The 19,163-nt window shown below is 40.0% G+C and overlaps 1 protein-coding gene across 4 annotated transcripts in view; it reads left to right on the top strand.

The window, feature by feature from the left end:
- Positions 1–4,859: 4,859 nt before the first annotated feature.
- BBX (BBX high mobility group box domain containing) overlaps positions 4,860–19,163 on the top strand; it is a 285,709-nt gene continuing 271,405 nt past the window's right edge. For 3 of the 4 annotated variants that reach the window (XM_058731518.1, XM_058731517.1, XM_058731512.1), the window contains exons 1-2: positions 4,860–5,013; positions 8,186–8,257. The gene's annotated coding sequence lies outside the window, so the exon portion shown is untranslated. Of the gene's footprint in view, positions 5,014–5,403; positions 5,540–8,185; positions 8,258–19,163 lie in introns of all 4 variants that reach the window. The other variant, XM_058731514.1, reaches the window with a different exon arrangement.

Genomic DNA, 19,163 nt, shown 5'->3' with positions numbered 1-19,163 from the left:
TCTGGCACCACTCTCATCTTTGTTCTCTTGGGTCCTTCTTATAATTTATAGACTTTTAGTTTGTTTTTACTTCCTTTGTTCTTTGTTTTGCAAATCTTCCTTGAGTTACTGTTACATGTTAGGCAATGTGCACGCTATTATGCTAGCCACTGTTGTAAAATAAAACCATCAGCAAGACATCATCATTTCTTTAGGTGTTTCTTTTCTTTACACACAAATAATGTAATACAAGGCAAGGCATTTGAATGCCTTAAGAGTAATCTAGATCAAATGCCATAGAAGATCACAGGAGAGGGGGAATTCCAAGATACTTTGCCAAAAATCACTCTAGGAAAGCTGGATAATCTCTTCCTTCATTGCTATCTTCAACTCTGCTGGGATCTAGTATAAGGTGGTTCTCTTCACAATTAGGAATTTTTGCATTGGTGCTAAAAAGTGGTTCAACCGCCCGTTTCAATTTTTAGTCCCTTTGATTTGGCCTTGAGGAGAGAGGTATGCTGTATTTTTTTTTTCTTATAGAGGAAAAAAAATGGAAGCTAGCAAGGTCAAGTACAAGTCAAAAATTGTTATTTAAGGCAGACCCTCATCACTGTAACGACCTAAAGTTTCCAAGGGCAAAACAAAGCTGGTCTCAAAAAGGGATTTATTACAAGTTTGCCTTTTTAGGTGCCTAGTAATGCTCACTCAATGGGATGTTTGCTTTAACCTGGGATCTGTCTGACATCCCTTTTAAGTACAGAGATGCTGGAATTGGCAGAATGGAGGCTAAAGGGAAATTACAAACACTGGGTGAGTAAGTTGCAACAGGTTCCATGAACTCTATTTGATGTTCTGATTAAGTCTTAGAAAACTTTCTGTAAAGCAGCTGTTATTGGCTTTTTCTGTGTGAAATATAAATAAAATTAATATTTACTGAATGTTCAGTAGGTTCCAGGCTTCAGTATTCTACGTGGATTATTTCATTTATGGTTAGTCTTACCATCCCTATTTTACAAATAAGAAAATGGAGTCTTAGAGTGATTAAGGAATTTTTCCAAGGTTACAGAGTTAGGAAGTGGTGAAATCAGGATTTCAATTAGGACTGTATAAAGAAGCAGTGTATAAATAAGGAAATAAGGGTGCCTGGTTGGCTCAGTTGGTTGAGCGCCACACTCTTGATTCTGGCTCAGGTCATGATCTCATGGGAGATTAAGCCTTACATTGGGCTCTGCACTGACAGCGAGGAGGCTGTGTGGAATTCTCTGTCTCTCTCCTCCTGCTTGTATGCATGAGCACATGTGCACACGGACACTCTCTCTCAAATATAAAAACTTAAAACATTTTTTAAAATAAGGAAATGAATGTTATTTTTAGACATGTTTACATAAATGTATACTTATACATATGTGTATACACACATATTTAAGTTTAGTCTCCCAAAATTACTTTGTAATAGAAGATTCCTATCAAATACAATTAAGAAAATGGACAATCAAGGCCATGAGAAGGAGAAGTGTGCTAACCTTGTAAACTCCACTTTTGTTTGATCATCAAATCTGAAAACAAGAAAGGAAAAATGTAGACCTTTTTATTTTTAAAATTTTTTATAGAACCTTTTAAATGTCCTTTTACAGAGACAACAATCAGTTGTTTTTATTTTAATAACCTTCTATTATGAAAATTGAATAAACTCTATAAAAGTTATTATTTTTCTGGATCATATTAAAAAATGTTTCATTTATTTTTGAGAAAGCATGAGCAGGGGGGGCAGGGCAGGGTGGGGGGAGACAGAGGATCTAAAGCAGTCTGAAGCTCTGCTGTCAGAACAGAGCCTTATAAGGGGCCCAAACTCAGGAACTGTGAGATCATGACCTGAGCCAAAGTTGGAGGCTCAACCAACTGATCCACCCAGGCACCCCTTTCTTGATCATATTTTCAATTTTTGAGTATCACTGCCATTTAAAATGTCTTAATATTTATTCTCAAATGAGAGTATAAAAATATAAAAAGTATTTCCTAAATGGTAAAATACCATATTATATTAAGTTCTAAGCCTCTTTTCCTTAGCCGTGAGGTCTTATCTATTATACAGGAGACTGATAGTCCATTCCATTGCTTCTCCTAAGAGCAGGCAATTTTCCTTTTCCAGAATCTGGCATACACAAGTGTCTAACACATAGATCCCTCTCAATAAAGGATCTGCAAAAGAATATTGAATGATAGCTTATACTGCCATATGATGCCTAATACACCACCAATATATAAAATGCATCTTAAAAAATGTGTCATTCTCCCAATTTAAAGCCTCTGTGGACTCACCAGTTTTCCAGTAACAGTAATGTCTTGCAGTGAGACATTTCTATGCACTTCTATATGCTCTCTTGCATCAGTCCTGATCAACATCTTGCACTATCAGAGGTCTCTAAAGTTGAATGCAAAACTTAGGGGCATGTGCTAAGACTGTATCACAGGAGTATAGGAAGAAAATGAAACTCTTAATTTTATTTTTCAGTTCATGCCTTTTCATTTTGTTTTTGTGAGGATCTGCTTTGTATTGGTAAATATTATATCCATGTAGTGGTGCACTTTAAAGACACAAAGGGGGAGAGACAGAGATAGAGAGAGAGAGAGAGATGGAGAGAGAGGACATGCTCAAACACTTTGCTGATAGCAACATGTGATCTAAAAGTTTGAAAAGTGTATCTGTAAATAATTCTGCTAAGCTAAGCATCATTCAGCCAAAAAAAAAAACCAAAAAACAAAACAAAACAAAAAAACCCCCCAAAAAACACAACCCAATCTTTGCAACCATAAAGAAATAAAGGATGTTTTCCTATGGTTGGGGTTGGGGGTTAGGGGTTAGGGGTAGGCTGGTCTTTTATATTTTTCATAAAATAAATACCCTAGCAAATAATCACAACATTTAACTCAGCAATTAAATACAGCAGCTTGTTTTTACTGTTTTTTTCCTCCTCAGAAAAGAGCACAGTGAAATCCTGAGAAAGTTTTTCTGATTTTCCTCCATTTGCCTCTTATCCCTGAAGTTTGTCATTTGGAAGGAAGGAGTATCAAGTTACTCAAAACTAGAGTCCTGGGTTTACGTTCCTTCTTCACTGCTATTCTGTGTAATATCGAGGAGGTTATATAATTTGTCTCTGTCTCATTTCTCTGTTGGGTAAAATAGAGATAATAATGCTGAGCACCTACCTCATTGTAGTGTAGTGTGGATAAAGAACACTTTGTTCCATCTTTCAAATAAATGCAAAGTGTCATTAATACAGTTTTTAATACTATCAGTTTAAAATGCAGTGGTTCCATGTACTTTTTTGCATTTTAAAAGTTATTTTCCTTTAAAAAATAAATGAAATAGCACATTTCTAAATACCACTATTTGTTTTCTAAACTTCATAAACTTAAATGTTCTCTCTGTTTCTCTTTTCCACTCTTACACACACTCATATATACACACGCTCATTTGATAACTTTATGGAAGTGAGAGAAAAACCTTAAGATGGCATCAAGGAAATAAAAGGAATTTGAAGTAAGTTCTCTTCAGTTTTCCTTTAAGTTTTAAAGCTATGCATCTAGGCCATAAAATCGTTGTGTTTATTTAATCTTCAAAATGTTTGTGTTTAAGAATAATTCACAGACTCTTAAATCAGAAGGAATCTTAAGAAAACATCTGGGGTCTATGATAATGTCTGGCACATAGTAGATGCTGAATAAACATTTAATGAAGGGAAGCTGGGGGGAGCTTCTTATTTTAATCTTAAAAAAAAAGAAAAAGAAAAAAGTAACCCCAAACCAACTCCAAGCGTTAAAGAGGTAAGTTAGTTGCTCTAGATTGTTCATCTAGTTTAAGCATGGGGTCTAGAATTTATTCCTCTTAATTTCCAGCTTTGTTACCCCCCCCAACCCCCCAACCACCCAGCAGTCTGTTGACTTGTTTATATAGGACTGCCAAACGTAATCTGCCAAAGATGGATCACAGGAAAAAAAAAAAAAATCAGAAAGAACAGTCTTCTTTGCCTTCACCATGCCCAAAAGTCATCCAGCATGTGATGTTCACGTAGGATATGAAATATGTAAAGTAAATATCATATACAATATGCAAAATATAAATCATATATCGAGTGACTCGAAATGTCTATTTTTAAGGGAAGGGGTCAATAGACAATCTTCCAGGACTTATTCTACCTTATAGCACCGTTTGTATACCCACGCAGGTGATTTGTGGTAGTCTGACTAGCTATAAGTAGACAGGTTTTTTCAGCAAAACGTTTATCTTTGTCTCTGTGTATTGTTGTATTGATTTTTCTGAATTTACCTACGAACGTGGCATTAACAACCTCAATGCATTATAGCCCCAATAAACTTATCTTGCACTATTTTGGCCTAAGTGATAGCTAACCCATTGACCAAAGAAATCCAGGCTGCTAAAAGCCTTTCTTGGCCACTTGTTAGCCAGGTCAGGCTGTAAAATCATAACACAATGCACGCCTCTTCCATGGGGCACCACACGGCAGCGATTAAAAAAAAAAAAAAAAAAAAACCCTCACTTCCATATCCAGTGGAGTTGTAGTTTATTACTATAACCCTCCCAAGTCAAAAGGACACCAGTTTCAAGCCTAGCAACTTGGTGCAGACAAGGTTTTTCCTCCTTACCCTACTCTGCTGGGCCTCTGTACCTGTCCTCTCCTACTGTCTACAGGTCCCGAACATTAGAAAATAGAAAATGTGATGATCTTTGTGTGTCTCTGTAAAATGTGTGTATGTGTGCGTGTGTTTGGGTGTAACGGGCCTTCTGTTTGGCCGCGCGGCCTGTCTGTCAGGCCGCGGGCCAATGGCAGGCTGCCTTATATAAAATGAGTGTTTTCAGTCTCTCCGGGTTGCATGTACTGTATGTGGAGCAGTGTACAGTGAAGCGGAGGCAGAGCGGCTCCGCGAGCTCCTCTCCACTTTCCCATAGAGGAACCCTGACTGGCCGCTGAGGGCGAGCCACACACACGCCCTCACGCCCGGCGAGCCCGCGAGGTAAGCGCCCCCCATCCCCAGCCCTTCCCGGGCGCTCTCCCCGCACTTTCTGTTTTCCTACTCACTTGCGAGCCGCCGGGCTGCAGCCCCAAGGACTCCGCGGCAGGAGCAGCGGCGGCGGCGGCAGCCGGTAGGGTGGACTTGAGGAAGACGGAGGGAACCCCGCGCGACCGGAGCCGCCGCTGGCCGCTCAGCTCCCCGGGCACTTTCCCCCTCCGCCAAAACTTTGGGTCGGGAGAGGTCGGGGGCGAGGGTCGCGGCGGCCGCGCCGGCGGGGGGCGGGGGGCGCGGAGGCAGTGCCCTGCGGGCGGGAGGCTGGGGGCCGGGCTGGGGAGTAGTAGGCCAGCCGGTGCCAGGCTGCGTTTGCAACCAGCACCTCTCGACACACAGGCAGCGCCGCCCGAGAGGGGCACAGGAGCCGGGGCGCGGGCAGAAGCAGCCCGAGGAAAACAACAACAGAGCCAGCCCTCACGCCGGCGGGCGGCTCGTGGCCGCCCGGGGAGCCCCAAACTTCATCTCGGCGAAAGTACGTGGATCCCAGCCTGCCGGGGAGGTGGGGCCTGGGGAGCTGGGGCAGGGGAGGAAGGTACGAGGAGCCAGCCCTCGGTGGATTTATTGAACGTTTCGTGTGCGTCGGTGACCGGGAACAGCAGCCCAGTTGCTCGTTCATCTGGAGAGTTGGGATTTGGGTGTTCCGGCCCCGCAGATCGGTGCCCTCTCACCCCCCACCCCTAACCAAATGCGCGGCGAGTAGAGAAAGTGCTGTTTTAGTGCCAGAGTAGCCAGGAGGAAGAATAGGGGGAGAGGGGGAAGAGGGCGAGGGAGAAGGGGAGAGAGAAGAGGGAGGGAAAGCGGGAGGGGGGGGGGGGGACGAGAGCGAGCGAGAGAGAGAGAGAGAGAGAGAGGAGAGGAGAGAACGGGAGGGAAGAGAGGAGGGGGAAGAGGAGGAGGGAGGCTGTGTCAGGATTTTGCTTGAATGTGGGATTATGTTGTGTCAATAAGTTTAAGGTGGAGAGAGCGAGGCTGGGGGTGGTGGTGGAGGGGAGGAGGAAGGCCTTCGCTGTTTAAAGTCTTATTTCTGAAGGTAAGTTATGGCATTGCATGGTCGCGATGACAGAAAACTTGCAGATCCTTTATCCGGGGATGGGGTCGATGCCTGTAGAAAGAGCTCCCCAGTCGTCTTAAGCCACACTCGTGTTACACTGTTATTTGCTGCGATCCGGGTCGCTAGTAAATTACAGAAATCAGACTCGAGGTTTCTTTTCCTCCTCCACCTCGTCTCGTTCGCTTACGCTCAGAAATTTATTATTTTTTTTTAATTTCTTGGTATTGTATGAAACTTAACGTAACTGTGACCAAACCCGAGTCCAGTAATTTACAAGGACCCTAAATCCAAGAATCTGGAACACGTTTATGTGTGAAATATCCGCGATCATTTCTGCTAAATGAGGAAGGTAAAACGAAACGATGCAAAAAGCTAAGACACAACATGTACGACAGAGGGGGGGGGAGAGACGGAGAGAGAAGCTATTTTTTGCTTTCCTTTCTGTAGAAAGGAAAATAAAGCGTGCATTCCCCTTCCCTCCCGGTGTGTAGGGTCTAGTCAATATTTTAACTGTCTGAGGACAAATTAGTCCAGGTGGATCTTGTTGAAAAGTTTTCGCGAGGTGGGGTGGAGGTGGGGGCGGTACGAAGGGGAAGGTGGGTGGAGGTTGTGGGGGATGGGGACGGAGCGAGCTCTGCCACTGCTAATGGTCATTGGCCTGGGGCTTTGAAACCATTGCCTGTCCTGCTAATGACACGTCCAGTTCTCGTCTCCAGGCCGCCGACGCCGGGCTGCCGGCGCCTGGGGTACTTTCCCCACGCGGGGAGGGGCTTTCTTCGCCATCCCCTGGGGTTGCCCACTCGCGGCGTGGGGGCCCCACGCGCGCCCCCTCTCCTGCGCGCCGCCGCCACCTCTGCTCGCGCGACTTTTGTAGCTAGCCCGCGGCGAGGGGGCGCGGGGGGTCCCCAGCGCGGACGTCCCCGCGCGGCCACCCTGCGTCGGGCCCCACGCGCGCCGCGCGGTCCAGGCTCGGAATGGCAGCGCCTGGCCGGGCGGCGGTGCCTCCCCGGGGGGCAGCGGAGGCAGCGGCGGTGGCGGCGGGATCTTCGCCGGGGCCCGCGGGAGGAGGAGGAGGAGAGGGAGGAGGAGGAGGAGGGGAAGGAGGAGGAAGAGGAGGAGAGGGAGGCGTTTTCTGCCCAGACCGCCGCCAGTTCGAGCGGGCACGGGGACGGGGACACCCCACTCGTTGCTCCTCCGTTATGGAAAGGTGTTTAGCAGACTTTTACGCCCGGAGTGTGGGATTTGTACTTCATTTTTTCTCTCCCCCCTCTTCCCCAAAGCAAGATGGACTCTATTCCCTTTCTCTTTCTCCCTGTGCCTCTGCCTCTGTCTTGTCAGCCTTTAAGATCGACATTTTGTACTAAGATGCAAACTTGATGGTGACCAGCAACAAAGGCGGGGTGGGATCCCTCGCTCCCTTCCTTCCTCTCGGTTTCCTAGCTACCCCCACCCCGACCTCCAAGACCTGGTGGCCCTGCACTTGCCGCCCGGGCTCTGGCGAATGTGTTTCCAGGCTCGGTTCCGATCTCCAATCTCGGGATTGTGACTGGGGCCGGGCGTTTGGGCGACGGCTGTGGCCGCCCCAGGTCTGCAGGGCTGAGGGCTGCGCTACCTGGACCCGCTGCCGTCGCCGTGCTACCTCCAGCCGGCTCCTGGGCACCGTGGAGGCTCGGGCTGCCTATCGATTGCTATGATTTGGTTACTGGTGTATTTGTCCTGGGGGCGGCGATCACTTGTGCAAGTTGATGAATGATCGCGGTGTGGGTTTTGGGTTTGCAGACAGGATCAACTTTCAGCTTTGTGCATACGGGGAGTAGGGAGTGAGGGTGCTGGAGACACCCTGGAATGCCAGCTGGGCTACCCTCAGCTCTTTGAATACAGGGAGCTTCTTTGCTTGTATTGCTCCACAGTTCGCGCGTGGGTGTGGGAGGTAGACAGGGGGGAGGGGTTGCTGGGGAGCTGAACTCCTGGGTTTTGAGGACCTTCCTTCAGAGGTGTTGCAGGAGTTGGGACTCTATTGTAAACCTCTACCATACTGATGATGTACCTTTATTTGATACTTTATAGGTCACTATCATATGACAAAGGCTTTGCTGCAGTTCATCTTCCTCCCTGTGTACTTTCCATTTGCCTTCCCGGGTAAGTAAGCAAACTCTTTCTACAGGGAAGCTGGATGGCTATTAGCAATGACCTGAGGGTCCTTACTGTTCACATAAGAAGGTGGCTTATTGGGGTTGCAACACCCCAGAAAGCTTGTCTCCCTGAGTTTCCCACAGCAGAAATCAACTTATGATACTTAGTATTTAGAATTCAGTTGCTGTTATTATTAAGATAGTTGAAATGTTTATTTCACATTTATCTGCAAGTGTCATTTGAAAACTTATTTTCAAATAGTCATTTAGTTGATAATGAAATTTTACAGAGTTGAAGGCCTAGGAAATTTAATACTAGATAATATTGTAGAAAGAATGCAGCCTATGAGTGGAGAGAATTATTAAAAACCCAAAGAAGCATTGTGCAGAATGCCTCTCTAATTATAGTGACTGACATTTGCTTACTCTTTCTTAGGTGCTCTGTCTTGGGTAACTTGTGCTGTTTGTGACAGTTATTTTTGTGGTGGGGAAGGGTGGACTAGGCAGTATAGTAAATCTAGTATTTAGATATAAAAGGCCTGATACAAAAGGCAAATAAACCTTTCCAAATTAATCATAATTTTCTGCAAAATTTATATACTTAGAGAAATTGGGTATATTTTAGAAGCCTGTATATGCAATAAACAACGACTCAGAAGTCCCTTAAGTGCCTTTTTCAGACGTATGCCCCCAAATGGAAAAATTGCTGAAATAACGTGTGGGGCAGCAAGTGCCTGAAAAATTAGTTTGTGAGAAGTAACAGTGTAGGTGAGGGTTTATAGAACATGCGAAGGTAGCACGGTGAGCCCCAATTGTTTGCAATTTGCCCCTCAATTGTAAAGAACACCTCAGGTATTCCAAATTGCTGATAAATTCAGAAAACTGGTTGTACTAAATGTGTAAATCAGTTGTACTACTTAATCATGTTACTGTAGTGAAGATGGAGTTTGTATTTTGTGAATGAAAATAGACTTGAACTCAGTTTTCCATAAAAGAAAAAGAAAAGGGGCCTTATCTCTTTGGGATATTATATTACTATTATATTTGTTGCTAAAATGTGGTTTTAATATTAAGAGGAATTGAGGACCATGCCTCTCTGGTAGTTTCCGTATAGTAGCAAAATGTACTTTGACATTGCTGAGAACCTTAGGTGATTAGAAGCTCGGTGTCCAACATCTTTCATGGAATGTAAATATCACATTATTTCAGATAGTTAAGAGAACCTCTTAATGTGTCACATACATAACAGTCTGATTGGAACAATCAGAATGAGATGGTTCTGTAAGATGAATTTAGTGCACACCAAAATATGTGGATTTCAGTGTCTTTGATTTTTTTTTTAAGCTTGTTTGCAAGAGAAGTTTTTCATTTTTGAACATATGGCAAGAGTATTCAAAATGCATTCCTGATTTACTAAAGAACACCACATTTATACATGTGAGGCACATTATTTTGTTCACTGGAGCAAACTTTCAATGTCAGTTTTTTTCCCCATGGAAATATGTTTGACCAATTCAAAATTTAAAATGGGAATCAGTAATTTCCAGAATAAAAGCGATCTGATGAGCTCTTGAATTTCTTTGAGATATCAAACAACTGCTTCATTAAAACAATATTTTCAAGAACTGGCCTGGTCTTTGAAGTCAGAGTAGTTTTTGTAGTGTAAAACTTGTAATAGTGATCTCAAAGAAGTCACCCTGACAATGAATTACCAGATATTTGCATCTAAAACATATTTATTTGATTTGAAGCTTAATTATCAAAATAAGAATTTAGATAGAGGTTTTGCTATTTTATTGCCAAGAGTTTTCAAACTTCTCATTTTATTATTCCACTTATCTATATTAAGTTTTGAAACTGAAGTCTTAATTTGCATTTCACATTTAATGCTAGCTATTGAAAAAGGGGTTCATATATGTTGTTTCTTAGTGCTACATCCTTTAAAGGTACCCTGGTGGGTTAAGTCCACTAGAGACTTCGATATTAACAAAAACTTGCAATTTTGACACCTTCCTTTTTTTTAATTCATCTGATCTTTGCGTCTAAATTAAAAAATAAAGTTCTGGGTTTAGGAGTTTGTGAGATGGTTTTGCCTTACACATATAGCTGTGCTATACAACTTGGAAAGTGTATACCTTTGACCTACAGATCTGATCTTTATGCTTAATCCACTGAAACAGAGATTTGTTTAGACATTGGAATTAAAACACAGCTTTGAGTGAAAGCTAATATGAACAGGTAATTATGGTTTGCTTATGCTGTAACTATGTAATTGATAAGGCTTTTTGTATGTAATTAAAAAAGAAGGAATAGTCTCAAAACAATGTGGCACAATTCATGAAAATCTAACTCAGCAACTGAAGTATAAAGTCATACTTTTCAGTAAAATTACAAACATAATTTCTAATTAATCATCAGCCAACATGCTAAAAGTTTACATTTTCCTAGATTTTATAGAGCATGGGTAAAACAAGGGCCATACTTTTAACTGGATCTTAACATGAGTATCAACTACTTTTATATTAGAAATCTTTAATGGAAGTAATAAAGACTTCATAGTTTAACCCTACTAAAAAAACTCTTTGAAAATAGCCTTGTTATCGACATACTTGTACGAAAGGAAATCCTTGATATTATTAATGTCTTAAAAAGTGCAGAAATGTTTAAAATTGTGATATTTAAATGTTATAAGTTACTAAATTTAGGCAATTAATTTTGGCATATTGCATCATGACCAGTATGGCACACCTGTATTTTAAGATTTAATCTCTTTTTTTTTTAAATGCTTATTTATTTTTGAGAGAGAGAGAGAGAGGGGCAGAGTGTGAGCAGGGGAGGGGCAGAGAGAGGGAGACACAGAATCCAGAGCAGGCTCCAGGCTCTGAGCTGTCAACACAGAGCCCAACGTGTTGGGCTCCCAACTCACAAACCACGAGATCATGACCTGAGCTGAAGTTGGATGCTCTACCTACTGAGCCACCCAGGCGCCCCAAGGCTTAATCTTAAGCAGTGCTTAACTTAAGAAAGAGACACTTTTCTTGAACTTGCAGTGTGAAGTCCACCTCGTTTTTTAACATTTTACCAGAGGGCATCTTTTAAAATAGGTCCAAGTGATAGCTTTTTTATATTTTTCATCAACTTTCTTCCTCTCACTGAGAAATGAAAACAAACCCAAATTATAAAAACATTGTAATTTTATTGTTTGGTTTTTATCACGTGCCCCAGGTATACTGGATACTGGTGGTCCTCAGGCTATACTTTGAGAAGCACTGCTCTGAAGGTACTAAGGATTGAAGCTAAAGATTGAATGAATCTTCCGGCTAGAAGATTCTGTGACCGTAATTCAGTCAGTGGGTTTGTACTACCTCAGGGGCAGTCATCACATACTGTATCGAATTGTAGGGATTTCTATATATTAAGTTACACCTGAGGAAAGCACTTTTTGAGTACAGCTTCACTCAACATTCATATGTGTTCATATTATCCTTTAGAAGGTAATTACAGTTTCTTGAAATGCCAGGACATCATGTTAAAACTGTAAGGATATATGCAGAAAATCCTCATGTATTAATGGGGATTGTTTACATTTTTTTTTTCTTTCAAAGGAAAAGATGAGATGAGAGAACTGGAATAAGTATCAGTTACACAATGGAAATACAAAAGAAGGCAAACCAATAACAAATTCTACCTAAAAGTTATAAATACAAAGATGAAAGACAAAGGGAGCGAAAGATGTAAAGGATTGATTATAGACCATGAAGCATTGACACACCTACCAAAATATAAACTTAATAAGTTAAAATATGTGAGTCACTTCAAGGATCTAGATAATGAGATAACTTCAGGTTCTGAGAAGGTTGTATAGAATACAAAGTAAAAAGAATGAGTTGGATTTTCTCAAGTCTTAGAAAAATAAAATGATACTGTAAAATATTGATTAAATAATTAAACCAATAGTTAAATATGGCCCTTAGGTGAAGATTAGGGAATAAAACAGAAGTTCCTAGAATGGAGTAACTGAGATCATAAAATGGACACAGAATGTTGGGTTTCTGGTAAAGGGAATAACTAAAAAAAACATCGATAACTTATTTCAAAGGAGAAATAAGAATGAGGGTAAAATTGTTTAAAGCAGTTGTATTAAATGTTTTTCACTGAGATGTATGGTAAGAAATACCTTTTATATCTTAATCCATGTATAAAAACTGTAACGAAAGTTTCCTTGAAAAGTATTAAGGGCAGTGCACTCTGATATTTTTTATTCCTATCTAATCTTTATAAATCTGATGTGTTCCAAACTATTTTATTTAAAAAAATCATGATGTTATTCACTAAATTAATCTTAAGATTTACATTTTGAAAAACACAAACCTGGAAGACTTGTTAAAAATGGAGGTCCCCAGGAGTGCCTGGCTGGCTCAGTTGGTGAGTGTGCAACTCTTTATCTTGGCGTTGTAGGTTCGTGCCCCACACTGGGTGTAAAGATTACTTATTATTATTATTATTATCATTATTTTTAACATTTATTCACCTTAGAGAGAGAGCGCACGCACAAGAGAAAACCACAGAGTGTGAGCAGGGGAGGGGCAGAGAGAGAGGGAGACACAGAATCTGAAGCAGGCTCCAGGCTCTGAGCTGTCAGCACAGAACCCACTGCAGGGCTCATACCCACGAACTGTGGGATCATGACCTTAGCCGAAGTCGGATGCTTTAACGGACTGAGCCACCCAGGTGCCCCGGGTGTAAAGATTACTTAAAAATAAAATCTTAAAAAAAAAAAAATGGAGGTCCCATATCTAGATAAGTGTGAGAGGTGGGGCCCAGGAATCTGCATTTTAACTAGTGCTTCAGTGATTCTGAAGCAAGTATAAGGCACTCTAACACACTTTGAGAACTCTGGTGTAGGGGACAGGTGGCTAAAGAGTGAATAGGAAGGAGTCATGCACTGAATGTGGGGTTAACGTTCTTTGATGAGTTCTCTTCCAACTTCAGTCTGTGACTGTATTTCAGTCAGCACGTTTGCAATATTGAGAGAGCCTTTGTCACCCTCTGTTGATATTCCTAGAGTAGCAGGTGTAGTACAAGGAACAGAGGCTTTGAAGCCAAAGATCCCTGAATTCCACTACTGTTGCCCCTCTTGCGTACTGACTGAGGGAAGTTAAGCATGTCACTACAAAATAAGCTTCCATTATTATGTGCAAAAGGGCGTATTAATATTTACCATGTAACAGAATGAGAATTACTGTAGACAGTAATGTCTGCTATGACCCTTATTCACAGACAACACTCAATATGTATATTTTTATAGTTGTATCTCACCTCATCCCAACTTCCACTAAGTTTGAAGTTTCTTGAAGCTGTGCCTTTTAGTTTTTTTTAACATCCTTTCTTTCTTTCTTTCTTTCTTTCTTTCTTTCTTTCTTTCTTTCTTTCTTTCTTTCTTTCTTTCTTTCTTTCTTTCTTTTTAAAGTAAACTCTATTCCCATCATGGGGCTCGAACTCACGGCCTCAAGATCAAGAGTTGCATGCTCTACCAACTGACCAAGCCTGTGCCTTTTAATTTTTGTTTTCTATAAAGTTACAATTGACCATTGAACAACACTGAGGTTGGGGTGCTAATCACACCCCACTCCTGTGCAGTCAAAAATCTGCACAGAACTTTTGGTTCCCCAAGAACTTAACTACTAATAACCTATTGTTGACCAGAAGCCTTACTGATAACATGATCACATAAACAGTCGATTAACACATAATTTGTATGTTATACGTATTATATGCTATATTACAATAAAGTAAGCTAGAGAAAAGCAAATGTTATTAGGAAAAGCATAAGGAAGAGAAAATACATTTATAGTACTGTACTGTAAATATCCATGTATAAGTGGACTGACTTAGTGTTCAAGGGCCAACTGTAATTCTCAACCCTGGTGTCAAGAAACACTGGTGCATTTTTAACTGGATGTGAGGTGTTAGATAAGCACTTTATTACTGAAGAAGGAAATAGTAAGAATAACAAGGATAAAAGATAAAAGGGTAAAAGTGACGAATAACTGAGGCATGCCATAGTTAAGTATGGTGCCCCTTCTAATTTGGGGAATGATTTCCCTACCTCTTTAAAAAGACAGCACAGGACAGGAGGATAGCTCTTTTCATATTTCAAAGTGGTTAGTCAACAGCACTGGGCATTCTCTCTGGTGACTTTAGCCCATCTTGGAATGTCTTAGAGCATCAGTTCTCAAATTTAATTCTGCTAAGACACATGTGACTGATGTTTAACATAGGGTGTTCTAATTTCCCTGGTTATAGACTTAGATAAATTATGTGGTAGTTCTCAGTGTGAGAAAGTCACTTCATTCCTTATCAAGAAAATATATCAGAATATAAGTGAGAGTGATACATTATAATGAAAACTTTGAATACACCCATATGCAAACATGTCAATTTCTTTATAAACTGTGGTACTTTGTTCATAACTAATTACTTGAGCATTCCTCACAACCAGTTAAAACTTACCCTTGTGTCAAGGCATGAAGATTGAGAAGCATTACATCTGGAGTGCGTAACAAATTACATTGCACAGAATAGGCACTTAAATAAAAAAGAGGGGCAAGCTAAGGAGAAGATGAATGGGAAATACACAAAATCCCTGAAATCTCAAACAATGTGAAAACCAAAAGCTAGGAAAAATGCAACATGTGGCTAAATGCAAAGGAAGTACAAAAGACTATGAGTATCAGGGTTCTCAGACTTTCCTATCATACTCAAGTACTCATTGCCTCTAACATAGACATTCATTTAATTTATTTGAATAAATTAAAGTTAAAGAACTTTGTATTTCCTAATTTTTAAGGTTACATTTGCCAGGAACATCTTTTTACTTTGCTATATTTTAATTTAGCTTACTTTTTTTTTTTATCTCTAATACATTAATAAACTATATATTTTGCAAATGTCTTTATACTTTGATGTGTAATGATATTGGATATACATTCACAGTCCTTTATCTAAAAAAATCTCTGAAAACCTAATTTTTTTTTTTCCTCCAAAAGTTTGGCTTCAAAACTCATTTGGTGGTAGAACCTGACCCAAACCGTCATGGCCTTGTTTGAAGTAGTTGTAAAGCCTACTTAGAAAGGATGTTCGCATATTCTGCTGTAGAAATAGTAATGTATTTGGCTATGAGGTGCTATCGTAGATCTAGCTAGGAGTGTTACGTAATATATGCTGTCCTCTCCATCTGACCTTTAAGACTCACAAAAATCTGAAGCATACCTGGACCTAAGGGTTTCAGATAAGGGACTGTGATCCTATTGTATTAACTTTCTTAGTTCACAGAGTGAAATTGTCTGGTATTTCTACCCATTTAACTCCGTGAATATCCTTTTGCTGATTTTGATCACTGGTCATCTGAACATGTTGAGTTCATTGTAAGCTGGTGAATCATGTAAGATAGCCTAACAAGACATCCAAACATTATATATTAACTTAGTCAAACTGTCTTTTGAAACCCTGTGGCTTCAGTCATGAGGGTGGAAGGCATCAGAGGTTATAAAGTCAGCTAAGCAAAATGGTAGTTGACGTTTGTACCTCCTAAGTTGAGTAAAGTGAAGGGCTCCTAGGTAAGGAAAGATTAAACACACACACACACCCACCCCACTCCACCCCACCCGTTAGTTGAACTTCACCTGTCCATTTTGACATTGTGATTCCACTTTTGTATTTGTTGTAGTTGTTAGTTTATTAAACACACACACTGAAATCTGTACTTGAAACTTTTACTTTGTTGGACGTTTCTCATATAATGGTGAACAAAATTTAGGCTACTTTCATTATGGTTTACTGTTATGAGAGGTTTCATGAAGGGTTATATTTCCTTTATTATATTGCCACTTGCACATTTCTTCTATCAGAAAAGTAAAAAAGAAAGTGTTTTATGCAAATTTAGTCTAAGGTGAGAAGGCCTTTGAATTATATTGTTTCATATTGGTTCTAGATACCTTTATTTTCAATAATTAACCGTGAAATGCTAAGTAAGATTTTTCCTTTGTACTTTTTTTTTTTAAGTAATCTCTGTGCCCAATGTGGGGCTCGAACTCACAGCCCCAAGATCAAGTCAGGTGGTCTACTGATAGAGCCAGCCAGGCACCTATTTTTAATTTCCTATAAAACTACTATAGAAAAACGTAAAGTGTGATGTGAGGAAGAGTACACAGGACACTCTGGGAATAAAGTTAATAGCTGGATCATGATAAAACTTCAATCAGTCTTCATTTATTATGGACTGAAATGGTTAATGGCCAAAGAAGGTTTTTCTTTAATTATTTTTTGATACAACTATATCCTTTGGGGTAGGAAAACCACAGGTTGAGTAATTCAGAGTGAGTCTTATTAGCAATGCTGATTCTTTTAATCTTAAAAAAATGCTGAGTTGTTTTTCAGCTTCTGGTGCACCTTCTAAAACTCACCCAAGTGTTGAGTTCTCATTGACTGCAAAGGGAATGTGGTAGAGCATGGAACAAAATAAGAAATTAATTCTCTACACCCAGCTGTCAAATTTTGATTATCTTTTGAGTTACTGAAGTTATATATTTTTTCTTTCTGATCCCCTCTCCCTTCTTGTTCCTGCCTTTTTTTCCCCTTCTTTCTTCTCCCTCCTTCTCTTTTCTCTCATCCAAGCACTAACTAGGACCAATCCTGCTTAGCTTTTGAGGTAGGTGGCCATGGACTCTTCTCTCCTTTCTGTCCTCCCTGATGTCTATTTTTCTGTCTTTTCTTTTTCTTTCAGCCTTTTATTGTATTCACTCATGTGCAATCTGTGATCCTACCTACAAATATTTGAGAATGACAGTATGGAATTGAACTTTTTTTCTTTTTACCATTTGATTTTAAAGATTTTTTTTTTGTAGTTTTGAGTTACTTTAGTAATTATCACTACTCATGTAATAAAGTTGTTAACATATGAATTTGAGACTTACACAGTTCCCTACATAGAAATGTCAATTAGGAGGGGATTATGTGAGTCAAAGTCACCTGTTATTATTATGAAATAAATTGAAGTAAACTCCTTATCCAATCATTTTTGTGTTTTAGGGTGGTAGGATGACTATATAGCTTCATTTATATTTAAGGGAAAGTTAAAAGCAGATTTTTAGCAGAGTTTCCCACATACTATTTTACTTTGGGAGGAATTGAGAAAGATAATCTGGCCTGAGGGTGTTCTTATGAAGCACAAGTTTTATTTTTACTACTTTGTTTTTCACAACAGTTTTCTGATGAGAGGTAATCCTATTTTAGTGGCAAAGAAACTAAGGGTCAGGTTAAGTAACTTGTCTGAGGTCACACAGGTAGCAAGACACTGTCAGGATTAGGAGGGCTGTAGTCTCCTGGGCTTTTTCTGTATTTGCCTCCTTTAGGGCCACATTCCAAGAGGTTAGAACTGAAAGGTTTGGGGCAATTTTAGCCAAGAATTCCTCCCAATTTTTCTTTTTCCCCAAAAGTAAAATCTTCATTTTGAAGTCATCGGGTTGGAACACTACTGTTTTTTTTTTTTTTATGTTTTTTAAAGTTTTGTTTGTCAGCCAGGAGCCTGCCTTGGGGCTGGAACTCATGAACTGTGAGGTTATGACCTGGGCAGACATCAAGAGTGGGACACTTCACCAACTGAGCCACCCCATTTATCCCCACTACTTTATCATTCTTAAGGGAGATAGATGAGAAAGTTTCTGAACTGGGGCCTACTGTCAGTTCTCCTCAGTGAGATCACAGTCAAAGACTAAACCAGCCCCAAACTGTGTTTATAAATTGACATTTAGTGAACTTTCTTTCTGGTTGATCTATCTATTATAGAAGTGTCTAATAACAAGTTACTGATTTTACTGTTTATTAATTCCTCTGGTACATCAGTAGAAATCATTTATTCTTTCATGAAAAGGTGAGTTTTCCAAGCTGAATGTTCTATGATGTTTTTACTCTGGTACTTATTTAAGCAAATATATATATTTATCTGTATAGATATAGGTACCTTACATACTTTTTTTGTTATTGACTTGACAGCTCTATGCATTACTTAGTGCTCATGATAAGTATAGTCATCATATGTCACTATACGATGTTATTACAGTATGATTGACTATATTTCCTATGCTGTACTTTTCCTATGCTGTACTTTTCATCTTGGTGGCTTATATATTTTATAACTGGAAGTTTATACCTGTTAATTGCCTTTACCTGTTTTGCCCATTTTCCCATTCCCCTTCATCTGGCAACCACCAGGTTATTCTCTGTATTTAAGAGTCTGGTTTTGGTTGGTTCATTTGTTTTGTTTGGTTTGGTTTTTTAGATTCTACATAGAAGTAAAATCATACAGTATTTCTCTTTGATATATTTAACTTAGCACAATACCTTGTAGGTACATACATATTGTTTCAAATGGCAAGATCTCATTCTTTTTCATGGCTGAGTAATATTCTGTAGCGGTGGTAGTGGTGATGTGTGTGACGTCTTTATCCATTCATCTATTGATGGACACTCGGGTTGCTTTCATATCTTGGCTAGTGTAAATAATGCTGCAGTAAACATAGGGGTGCATATATCTTTTTGAATTAGTGTTTTCTTTAGGTAAATACCCAATGGTGGAATTATTGGATCATATGGTAGTTCTATTTTCAATTTTTTGAGGAACCCCCATACTGTTTTGCAGAGTGGCTGCACCAGTTTGCATTCCTGTCGAGTCAGCAGTGCAGGAGGGTTCACATCTCTCCACGTCCACACCGGCACTTGTTATTTCATGTGTTTTTGATACTAGCCATTCTGACTGGCGTGAGACTCTGGAACTTTTTAATACAGTAAAACTTGGTTTGCAAACATAATTCATTCCGGAAACATGCTTGTAATCCAAAGCACTTGTATATCAA

This window comes from Neofelis nebulosa, chromosome 5, assembly GCF_028018385.1.
Source record: "Neofelis nebulosa isolate mNeoNeb1 chromosome 5, mNeoNeb1.pri, whole genome shotgun sequence".
NCBI classification, from domain to species: Eukaryota; Metazoa; Chordata; class Mammalia; order Carnivora; family Felidae; genus Neofelis; species Neofelis nebulosa.
The sequence above is the reverse complement of the archived record's forward strand: the minus strand, read 5'-3'. Positions and strand labels throughout refer to the sequence as shown.